Source organism: Mesocricetus auratus, unplaced genomic scaffold (assembly GCF_017639785.1).
Source record: "Mesocricetus auratus isolate SY011 unplaced genomic scaffold, BCM_Maur_2.0 Super-Scaffold_100676, whole genome shotgun sequence".
NCBI classification, from domain to species: Eukaryota; Metazoa; Chordata; class Mammalia; order Rodentia; family Cricetidae; genus Mesocricetus; species Mesocricetus auratus.
In genome coordinates this window covers 99,214,402-99,226,886 of record NW_024429266.1, presented here as the reverse complement: position 1 = coordinate 99,226,886, position 12,485 = coordinate 99,214,402, and the positions used below count along the sequence as shown (strand labels likewise).

The 12,485-nt window shown below is 41.3% G+C and overlaps 1 pseudogene; it reads left to right on the top strand.

Annotated features, from left to right (window-relative positions):
- The first annotated feature begins 1,074 nt into the window (after positions 1–1,074).
- On the top strand, positions 1,075–10,130 carry LOC121136509 (annotated as a pseudogene).
- Positions 10,131–12,485: the final 2,355 nt, after the last annotated feature.

Here is a 12,485-nt window from a genome sequence, read left to right as displayed (position 1 = left end):
TTCCCAGTTTCAAATGCTAGTTTACTCAGTTAGTGGAACTGTTTGGGAAGGAGGAGAGGTATGGCCTTTTTAAAGTGTCGTGGAGGCGGGTTTTGAGATTTCAAAACCTTTTGACCATGCCCAGTGTGCTCTCTATCTCCTGCTTGAAGTTCAGTGTGAGCTCTCATTTTTTCCTTCTGCCATGTGTTTACTGGGCCATGGTGGACTCTAATCCTCTGGAACTGTAAGCCCAATTTAATGCTGTCTTTTATAAATCGCATTGGACATAGTGTATTTCATCACAGCAGTAGAAAGGTAACTATACAGAAGCGTTCTGTGGATTTCAGAACACAGAAGAATCTCGCCGTCCAACTATAGAAACCAGGGAGGAGCTTTTTTTAACTTTAGCACTAGCAGGTAGCATAAATACCATGGCTTTGAGAGTCAGAGTGATCCCAAGATTGACGAGTCTAGACTTCCATGAGGAAGCAACCCTGCTAAGAACAGTCTCCTTAATATATAACCAGACCAATATCAAATTATTTGGAAACTCTTTCTTCTGTAGAAGACTGTGCTGCTAGGAATGATGGCCCAGAGGTGCAGGATTAAATATACCTGAGTATTTATTAAAGACTCCACATGTATTATGCATCATAGTGTAATTGGTGAACCAAGGTCACCTGGGGTATCAAAAGAGACCCCATCTCAAAAAAAGAAAACAAATCAAAATTATTTATACACCTTTACATTTTTTAGGTGTTTTTGCGATGGGGCAGGGGGTATCTCACTGTGTCTGAGAGCAGCCACGCAGGATTCATAGTTCATGCCCTCTCCTGCATGGGCAGCCAGGACTGGTAACCCCTGCACACCGTTTCTTCAGCTCACCGCGGTGCGTCACTCAGGCTCCATTGGCTAGTGTGCTGTCACTCAGGCCTCACGAGCCAATCGTGCGCTCCAGCGGACCCCCATGGGAGGGGCTTTCCTGGAACCCGGTTTCTGGCTCAACTCCTCTGCTCCGGAAGTCGGAAGTTGTCACCTGTGCTACACTGCGGGCTCCGTGGTGGGGAGAGTCCGGGTCAGCTCTGCGGCCGCACCATGGTGAGTGAGGGGCCGCCGTCCCCAGGCGGGGTGGAGCGGCCGGCCGAGCCTCGCGAGCCTGTGGAGTGGGCTCCCACGGCTGGGTGGGAGACACAGAGCGCGGCGCGCTCCTGCCTAGTCCTGCGTCGTCCTGGGTGGTCCTCGCAACTTCCTGCGCCTCTTAATAACTTCGCCCCCTGGGGGCGGAACTGAGTCTAAGTATTTTGATTATTGTATATCAAGGGGATTTTGTTCTCTGGTCCAATCTATTTGGTGTTGTATATGCCTTTTATAAGTTTAAATGTATTTCCCTATTTAGGTTAGAATTTTCCTCTATGATTTTGTTGAAAAGATTTTATGGACCTTTGATTTGCGTTTTTTTTTTTTCTCCTATCATTATTATTATTATTTATTCAGTTTGGTCTTTTCACAGTGTTCCAGATTTCCTGGAGTTTTCTGTTAGGAATTTTTTTAGACTTAACATGTTCTTTACTCAATGAGTCTATTTCGTATAGTATTTTCAGTGTTTGATATTCTTTCTTTCATTTCTCATATTTTGTTGATAATGCTTTGAGTCAGTTGTTTCTCTTCACTCACCTTAATTTTTCTGTTTCCAAACTTCCCTCAGTTTGTGGTTTGCTTATTGCTCCTATTTCATTTTCTAGTCTTGAACAGTTTTATTCATTTTCTACAACTGTCTTTCCTTAGCTTTCTTTAAGGTATTTATTCATTTTTTCCCAATTTTTTGCTTGTCACTTCATCAATGTATTCAGTGATTTATTCACTTCTTCTCTAATGACCTCTACCATTTTCATAAAGTTGATTTTAAGGTCTTTTTCTTATGCTTCCGGTATGCTCTAGTAGAATATTTTGGTGCCATATTGCCCTGAATATTGTTGATTGTGTTCTTATGCTGGTGTCTTGGCATCTAGGTTTAGGATGATTTTGCATCTAGGTGCTCATGATTTCTGAATTTGTCTTTGTTGGATGATGTTTTAGTCCTTTTTGTTTACTCACTGATCTTCTTGCCTGTATAGCCTGTGTTTTTTTGAGGTGTGGGAGTCTCCACCTGAGTTGCATGTTGGAAATCTGATGGCCAGCATGGCCTCTTGTTGAGCAGGGTTTCCCTACAGGATTTGGTGGCTGGGTTTCTGACTGTCAGCCTGACCACTGACCGACTATTTGAGATTACATTTTATTACCTGTCAGAATGGCTAAGATGACCACATGTGACAGCTTATGATGGCAAGAATGTGGGGCAAGAGTGAACTCTCCTTCACTGGTGGTAGTGCAAACTGGTGTAACCATTATAGAAACCAATGTGGTGTTTCCTCAGAAAATTAGGAATCATTCTACCTCAAGACCCAACTATATCACTCTAGAGCGTATACCCAAAGTATGTTCCATCCTACCACAGGACACTTGCTATGTTCATAGCAGCTTTATTCATAATACTCAGAAAATGGAAACAATCTAGATGTCTCTCAACCAAAGTATTGTTATAGAAAATGTGGTAAATTCACACAGTGGAGTTTTATTCAGCAGTTAAAAAAAAAAAAGAAGTGACAACATGAAATTTGCAGACACATACATGAAAGTAGAAAAAATCATTCCTAGGGAGGTAACTCAAACCCAGAAAGACAAATATGGTATGAATTCACTCATAAGTGGACATTAGCTGGTAAGTAAAGGGTAATCATGCTACAATTCACAGACAGAGGTGCTAGGTAACAAGAAGGACTCTAGGGGTATGCGTGGATGTCCCTGGGAAGTTGAATTTGCAGGTAGATCGGGGGCTGCTGGGGATAGGAGTGGGAGGTATAGCGGTGGGAGGGGGATGAAAGTAGCGAGCTCTGGGAAAGATAGCTGGGATTGGGGGCACTCAGGTGGGTGATGTGCAGACGTAGAGCGGTGGAAACTCCCTGGAATCTGTAAGGGTGCTGCGTATGAAGATTTCTAGTAAAGTATGGAGCCGAACTAGCCATCTACTTTAACCAGGCAAGGCACCCATTGTCGGGACCGGGACACAAATCCACCTACAAATCTCCAGTCTACAGTCTTCCTGCTTGCAAGATGTGCTGGGTCAATGGTGGTGATGAGTGTGGTTGTCTTAGTTAGGGTTTCCATTGCTGTGAAGAGACACCATGATCAAGGCAACTCTTGTGAAAGAAGACATTTCATTGAGAGGGAGGCTTACATTTCAGAGGTCCAGCTCATGATCATCATGGTGGAGAGCATGTCAGAGTGCAGGCAGACATACTGCTGGAAACATCTTTATCAGAAGGCAACAGGAAGTGGACTGTCACTGAGTGAAGCTTAAGCAAAAATTACTTCAAAGCCTGCCTCCACAGTGACACAGTTCCTTCAAGGCCACCCCTCTTAATAGTGCCACACTTATGGGGGTCAGTTACATTCAAATTACCACACTAACTAATTTCTGCTTTACCATGAGGCCCTTGCTTGTGCTTGCTCGCATGAGGGATACCCAACACTGCCTGGATTGCCAGGAACCAGATACCTAGGGTAGAGCAAAACATGACTGGACCAAAAAAAATCAGTGAAATGATTCCTGAGGATATTCTGTTATATTTATAGATTGGTGCCTTACCCAGTCATCTGTGACCCTTCCTCTGGAAACAGATGAGAACACTTGCAGAGACCCACAGCTAGACATTATGGATAGAGATGTTAAAATTGGAGGTCTCCATTTGGTCCTTCCCCTTGGAGTTTGAGAACCCCAGCAAAAGACGGGGAGCAAAAATTGTAGGAGTCAGAGAGATTATGGTAACCAAGAGTAGAAGGTCTGTTGAGTCAACTCACCAGGATCCAAATGGGCTCACAGAGACTGGAATGGCAAACGTGGAGCCCGCATGGGTTTGCACTAGGAAATTGTGTATATGTTAGAGCTGTTAGCTTGGTGATTTTGTGGGACCCATGACAGTGGGGTTGGGAGTGTCTATGACATTTTGCCTGTCCTTAGCACTCTTCTCTTCCTACTCAGTTCCCTCTTCCAAACCTCAGTATGAGGGTTTGTGCTTTGCCTTCTTGTATCTGCTGTTATGTTTGGCAGGTGTCTTTAGGAAGCCTGCTCTTTTCTGAAGGGAAATGGAGGAGAAGTGGATCTGGAGGCGAGGGGATGGGGAGGGGTCTAGGAAGAGTGGGTGAAGGGGGTACTGTTGTTGATATGTATTGTGTGAGAAAAACTATTTTCAGAAGGTGGCGGCTTTGAGGGAGAAATGATTTTTCCGTACACAGCCCTCGTGAAAGAGTGAGATGGGAGGACTGGGAGCATGAGGGAAAGAGCGAAAGGCTGTTAAGATAGTGAAGAACTTGAGCTGAGGGTTAGGGCTTGGGGTTGCATAGTAGGCCACCAGGTGGGGGATCATAGAGTTGACACCATCGGAGCAACGGGTGATTAAAAAAAAAAAACTCAGAAATTGCGTGAAAGATGGTTACAATGAGGCATGCAAGGAACAGGGGGACTGCTATAGGCTGCATTGTAATCCTTGGTCTTGTTGTAAAATTGATCTTATCACAGTCCTATGTTAAATAGGTTCAGTGTTTTACAGTTCCAAGTCTCCAAAGAAGCATCCATAGAAAACTCCCCACAGATTACCATAGAAGACTCAAGGAAAATGATAAGGGCCCGGGGGGGGCAGGCAATTTGAAAGGCAAGCATATTAGAGAAAGAAATTCCCAAGCTGAGCAATTTATGTCAGAGAATCAGCATTCCTTCAAAAAAATGGCTGGAATGTGTAACACTAGGCAAAAGCTTTTAATTTAGTATATCAAGCGTTTCTTGAAATTGTCAAACAAACAAAACATGCATTAAGAGTATGTGGCTATACCATATCTAGAATGTACTTAATCTTGCCTGTAATAGAGAATTTTTCAGTGTGTGCACTTGTACAATGAAAACTTCAAACATCTGATAGACCACTAAAGATTCCATCACTTTGCAGCATGAAATAAAAATCAAATCCAGTAGGAAGAATGTGTGACTGTATGCATATGGATGTATGCTTGTGAACACAAAGGGCCGTTGCATACAAATTGAGGAAACTATAGGTCAGATCCAAGCAGATAAAAAAGGAGACTGCTTAGCTACAGATTTACATGAGACCTTTGTTCTCTGAATAAGAGTACATGGGAGAGAATGGGTGCATCTAAATATTAAGTGTATTGTTGAAACATTATAGTGTAAGACATTGTGGTATGCCAAGTTTAAAACTTTGCAGTGTGTCTGTGGAGATTGTTGGTACCTTCTTGAGCCTTAGTAAATATACACATAAATTAAAACAAGATGATTCCTTAAAGAGAGGAGGTGCCTGTGTTCTGCATTGGAAGCCTAGGATGGTCCCCAAAGGGTAAGACTCTATGCAGTAAGTCTTTAATGTATGGAAGGAGTAGGCAAAGTGATTCTTTTCCCTGAAAGCCTCTTATATAGAAGATGCTGCAGCTGTGGTCCAAGCAAGGCAGGCTTGACCCCAATCTAGAAGCCAAACATGCAAAATCATGTATGTTGTAATAGTTCCACAAAAAAGAATGATGCTGAATTCTTCCTCCCTGGTTTCATTTCAGCACTGTTGCAGCTACCTGTGTTTGACCGAATCTGAACCCTAGTGTGGGAATTGAGAATTCATTGCATGAAGCTGTGAGGATGAAACCTGAGTTACATTTTGAGATCACATGCTGTTGAGATAGCCAAGTTTGAGACATCTGCCATAGAGAGCTGAAGTAGAAGTAGTCAAAGAGAGATTTGTGAGAAGTTAAAGTCCCAAATGTCTGAGACAGAGATACAAGATTTGGTGCTTGCACTACGGGGATTCAGCCTTACTTTAGTCCAAAATCCTCACTATGTCTGTGGTGATATATTGTTTATGATCTAATAAAGCCACTGGAGATTAAAGTGCAAAGCTAGCCACAGCCACAGAGCCAGGCAGTGGCGATACACTTTTAATCCCAGCAGCCATACTACAGAGCCATAGAGGCCAGGCTGTGGTGGTACACACCTTTAATTCCAGAACTCGGGAGACAGAGACAGATGGATCTCGTTGGTCAACATCACACTGAGCTACATATTACCGATCCATTCTAAAAGTGAAACAGCTCACACAAAGGTGATCTCAGCACTTGAGGTGACATGCCTTTAACCCCACGGGAGGTGGACACCGGAGTGATATGACTGGACACAGAGAGGAATATAAGGCAGGAGGAGGCAGGAACTCAGGGGATTACAGTCTGAGGCTTGGTGGAGAGCAGTGCAGTCTGCATTGCACTCTGAGATTGGTGGAGACAGGATCACCCATTTTGGTCTGAGGTAGAGGAAAGAGGTAGTAGCTGAGTGCTTTGATTTTCTGATCTTCAGTGACTTTATTAGATTGTAAATGATATATCACCACATATTCTTCTCTTTTGGAATAGGAGGTATATTTTGTGCCATTGTGTGTAGGAAGGTTATATCTTGTTTTTACAAGATGTCACAATCATGAAAGTGCCTTGAATATACAAAGGATTTTTGGATATTTGAATAGTATTGGCACTGTTCAATAATATGTGAACATTGAAATATAGATTGGTGCATTTTCATACTAGGATGATCATAAGTCTGTAGTGACATAGCTTGTATTTACTCAGTCCAATGACTTCTAAAATGATTTGGTGATTACATTATAACATCTGTTTTATGGAATAAGTGTGAGAAGCACACTAAATTATATGAATATTTGTCAATGGAGCATGCATTTTTAATGCTATCAGTGCCACCATTTCTATTATGTATGCGTATGGAATATTTTAGGATACATTGACTTATGAGGATTTGCATGTGAACATCACTAGGGAAGAATGGGCTTTGCTGGATCCTTGTCAGAAAAAAAAAATTTAAAAAGATGTGATGATAGAAACATACAGGAATCTCACTGTTATAGGTAAGACTAAGCTTTCCCTCACTTTGTAAATTAACGGGACAAGTGTTTCTCAGTTGTTGATGCTCTTCTGTGATTTTGTTTGTGAAAGAGGAAGAAAATGGTGAATAAATCAGGCATTGTTCTAAGGTTCACCAAAGACAGTAGCTTACATTTTCCCATAATTTCCAACAATATATATTTTCTGGTACTATATTTTAGGCTACAAATGGGAAAAGCAGAATATTGAAGAACATTATGGAAGTTCTAGAAGACATAGAAGGTAATTTCCACATGCACTCTGATACAAATGTGTCTCTAAAAAAATTTTAATGTGTTCTGGAAGTTTTAAGAAACAGGGAAAGACTAAGTAAGCACAGCTTTAAGTGTCTTGATTATTATTATTAAATTCTCACAACACTATTTACCTCAATGTCAGGTAGCTGATCAAGGTTTGCAAGGCATTTCTCTAAGAAACAAGAAAAAGAAACACTAGCTTAACAGATATAAAAATTTTGTCATAGCCCTGTGAATTCCATGTTATAAATCTTTCAATATACTTAGTTTCATGCCATTCATATATTGCAAAAGGCTTACACATTAATTAGGGGATCAGTCCAAGAAATTCTAAGAAGCAAATTGTCCATAGTTAAGGTGTTATTACTCATATTCTTGTGACTACCAAAAGGGGGGGCAGTTTATGAGAGTCAAGCAAGTTGTCATGGAGAAATCTTTTTTTTAAAGTTTTTTAAATTTAAATTAGAAAAAAGCTTGCTTCACATGTCAATCCCAGCTCCTTCTCCCTCCCCTCCTCCCCTCCTCCTCCTCTAGCTCCCTAGCCCCCCATCCAATCCCCCCCTCTGTTCCCCAGGGAGGGTGAGGCCCTCCATGGGGGATCTCCAGAGTCTGTCATTTCATTCAAGGCAGAGCCTAGGCCCTGTACCAAGAGTCTAGGCTAAGAGAACATCCCTCAATGTGGGATGGGCACCCAAAATCCAGGGATAAATACCGATCTACTACCCAAGGCCCCATAGATTGTCTAGGCCTCCTCACTGACACCCACTTTCAGGGAATCTGGATCAGTCCTATACTGGCCTCTCAGCCATCAGTCTGGGGTCCAAGAGCTCCCCCTTGTTCAGGTCAGCTGTTTCTGTGGGTTTCACCAGCTCAGTCTTGACCCCTTTGCTCATCACCCTCCCTCTCTGTCAGTTCAATGTTTAGCTGTGGGTTTCTGCTTCTGCTTCCATCAGTCACTGGATGAAGGTTCTAGGATGGCATATAAGGTAATCATCAAAGTCATTATCAGAGAGGGAAGGAGGGGCATTTAAGGTAGTCTCTCCACTATTGCTTAGTTTGCTAGTTGGTGTCATCCTTGTAGATCTCTGGAAATCTTGCTAGTGCCAGATCTCTCCTCAAACCTATAGTGACTTCCTTTTATTGTGATATCTCTTATCCTGGTCTCCTCTATTTTTCCCGACTCAACCTTCCTGCTCCCCCATGTAGTCATAGAGAAATCTTAATCTCATACACCACATCTCTTTGAGGAACAAAGTTAAACTGTGTGAATGCAATATGAAATCCTCTTATTTATTTTTTAATACGTATATCACATACCAATATAGGTATTATACGTGTGAGTTTATGGAATATGGAAAAAATCAATGTACCTATCTCTCTTTCAGAACAATTAGAAGATGTATAGTAGTCTGAGTAGGCTTGGTGAATGTGGCACAAATTTACAATTAATCAGTTCCCCCACTTCTTTAGGAATTCATCAATAGACTCACACTGGAGGAAAGCCAGTGTACATGAGTACAAGGAATGTGGAAACATTTCTGTTTGTCCTGGTTCACTTTGCAAATGTATTGTATTCTCACACTGTAGGAAAATATTATAAAGGCAGTCAGTGTGCTAAAGCTATGAGTTCTTCCAGTTTTCTTTAAAGATGGGAAGAAACTCATGGGGAAAGGATACTATAAATGTGAGCCATGTACCTAATGCTTGAGCCACAACAAGTATCATCAAGCACTCAAAAAAAATATTGAAGAGGAACTTGATAATGCCTTTAGATCTGGTTCCTCTTTACAGTTACAGCAAATCTCTTATATGGAAGTAACACCTCATGAATATAAACCATGTGGTAAGTCTTAAGCATGTCAAACTTCCTGATTATATGAAAGATTTCATAGAAATAAAAAGATTCGTCAATATAATCAATTTAGTAAAACATTTACTCCTGCCAGGTTTCTTTGTAGGCATGAAAGAAGTCACACTGCAGAGAACCCCTATGAATGTGAACACTGTGGTACAGTCTTTGCACAGAAGAGTCATCTTCAAGTGCATGAAAGAATTCACACTGGGGAGAAACCCTATGAATGGAAGCAATGTGACAAAGCCTTTGCATATTCTGGTACTCTGAAATGACATGAAAGTACTCATACTGCAGAGAAACCCTTTGAATGTAAGCAGTGTGATAAAGCCTTTGTATGTCACTCTGCTCTTCAAAGGCACCAGAAAACTCATACTGGGGAGAAACCCTATGAATGTAAGCAATGTGGTAAAGCCTTTTCACAAAACTGTAGTTTCCAAATCCATAAAAGAACACATACTGGAGAGAAACCCTATGAATGTACTCAGTGTGATAAAACCTTTGTATCTAACAGTCACCTTCACCATCATGAAAGAATACACACTAGATAGAAACCCCATGAATGTAATTAATGTGGTAAAGCCTTTCTACATCCCAGTCACCATTAAAGGCATGAAAAATTCATACTGAAAAGATACCATCTGAATGTAATCCATGTGGTAAAGACTTTGCATGTCACAGTTATAGCTTACTACAGAAAAAGACACATGCTGGAGAGAAAATATACAAGTTTAATCAATGCGATAAAGCGTATTACAGAGAGAAACCCTATGAATTTAATCAATGAGAGTGGCATGTCTCTGACTCTTTTTGCTCTTGAGACCCTTTTCTTCCTACTGGCTTCTATCTTCCAGCCTCAACATGAAGGTTTGTGCTTGTATTGTCGCATCTTGTTGTGTTGGATTTAGCTGTTGTTGCTTGGAGGCCCACACTGTACTAGGAAATTCTAGAAGGAGTGGATCTGGGGGAGAGGGAAGTGAGAGGGTGGTGAGACCTGGGAGAAGTGGAGGAAATGTATTGTGTGAGAGAAATTGTTTTCAGTAAAAAGGAGAGCACTTTTAAATATGTAAATCTCATAGGTTTAAAAAATTCTAACATTAAAAAATAATTTGAGCAGCTTCAGGGGAGGAGCTGCTGCTTGGTGGACTTTCTTTGGGTGGGGTCTGGAACACAAGGAGTGGGGCTGAGGTCCCAGTCAAAGATCTGGATGGGTTCCAATGGGGTTCAAGCGAGAGACTGTTAAGATTTTTTTTGACTGAGTATGTGGGCAATTTTAGAGACTGTTCCTTGAGGTGCCGAGATGGTATATTCATTTGTGTTTGGTTAAAATGTTCAGTAGATGTCTACTAAGACCTTGTGGGTCACAATATCTCCTAGTTCCCTTGTTTGTAACATTTGTCTGTAAAGGCAGACCTGTCCATTAGTGAGAGTATGGTGTTGAAGCCTCCCACTATTAGTATGTGGAGTTTGACATGTGATTTCAGCTTTAGTAATGTTTGTTTTACAAATGTGGATGACCTTGCATTTAGGGCATAAATGTTCAGAAATGATACTTTATCTTGATGGATTTCCCCATTGATGAATAAGAAATGTCCTCCATCTGTTTTGAAGAGAAAGGGGAGGAGCCAGGGGTGTTAGTTCATGACAGGGGAACCCACAGAGACAGTTAACCTGAACTCATGGGAGCTAACTGATTCTGGACTAACATAAGCCTTCATGGTACCCATTTGGGCCTCTGCATGTATGTGACAGTTGTGTAGCTTCCTGTGTTTGAGGGCCTCCTAGCAGTGGAATCAGGACATGTCCCTTGTACTTGAGCTGGCTTGGGAACCTATTTGCCATGCTGGTTGCCTCCTCTAGGCTTGATGCAGGGGGAGAGGCTTGGTCCCGCCTCACCTTGATGTGCCATGCTTTGTTGACACCCATGGGAGGCCTGCCCCTCTCTAAATGGAGACAGGAGAAGTGGATGGCGGGTATATGGGAGGTGGGGGAGGCTACAGGAGAAGAGGGGGTAGGGGAAACTGTGCTCCTTATGTAAAATAAATGAAAAAAGTTAAAGAATAAAAACAGAATGAAAAGTTTTTTTTCTATGTCCATTATATTCCATCTTCTGCTCCTTGAGGCATATACAATTTTACTACAATTTGCAACTTCGAGCCACAACAGGAAAAGGAGAGAGCATTACTGATAGACAAATACCTGCAGGAAAATAATTCTCAGGTACTAAAACATATAGTTATTAAGAAAGGGGTTGAAACAATGTGGATCGCAGGATATCATTGTGCTCCCCCTGGTGCATGAGTTATGATCCCTCTCATACATAAGTATTTTCCCAAATTTATATTTTCCTCCCATTTGAAATGCGCCAAGCCAAAAACACATTCAGAAATAAAAGGCCGTGCAATCACTTTCAAACAAATGTAGTAAACACAGTCACAGTAGAGTTGGAGCCATAGGACTCTGTCCTAAGCCAATCATGGAGCACCATCCTAACCTGATCAGTGCCAAGATCGTGAGTGTCATGGCCATGGGAGGAGTATTTCTTCTTTTATTGATGAAAAGAGCAAATAAGGGAATGGAGAGATGGCTCGATGGTTAAGAGCGCTTCTCTTCCCGAGGTCCTGGGTTCAATTCCCAGCAACCACACAGTGGCTCACAACCATCTGTCAAGATCTGGCCTGCAGGCAGATTTATTATAAACACAGAACACTGTGTTTATAATAAATCTTTAAGAAAAAGAAAAAGAGAAAAGCAAATTATTGTCCAGTAACCTTCATAATTATCTTCCAATATTGTTTCTCAGATTTCTGTATGTTAATATTATGGAAAAGCAATTGATGTTTAAAAACCATGAGGAGGTCTGGTGAGTCTCCAGAGGTATATGTCTCTGGTCTATGACCAATGTATATAGACTCTCTCTTCTGGAAAAAAATGTAAACGTTCTTGTGAGGCAGAACCAAGAATCCATAATGTAATAGTACTGGCCTGAGGTGGTATCATGGATATGAAATATTTCCTGAAGAGGTTTCTTTAATCATAGTTTACACAGATGTGTCTGCCAGAATCATGTGTATCTGGTTTGTTCTTTCTGGTCTAATAGTAGTCTCTGGAGCTCATTGTCATAGTTCCTTCTAAAATGAAGTTTATTAAGCAAGCTCAAACTAACCATAAGGATTTATATATCAAAAGGGCCAACATGATATATACAAAAACCAAATGCCCTCCTTTTTCCAGTGGAGTAGTACTATGTGGGTAAGCAAGCGTAGTCAAAGCTGAATATAACACAGTCACATCAAATAAGGAGCATTTTAAAACTTGGTAACTTTATGAGTATAGGCAATAATGTCTGAGTACAGCTGCTAAATGTTGGACCC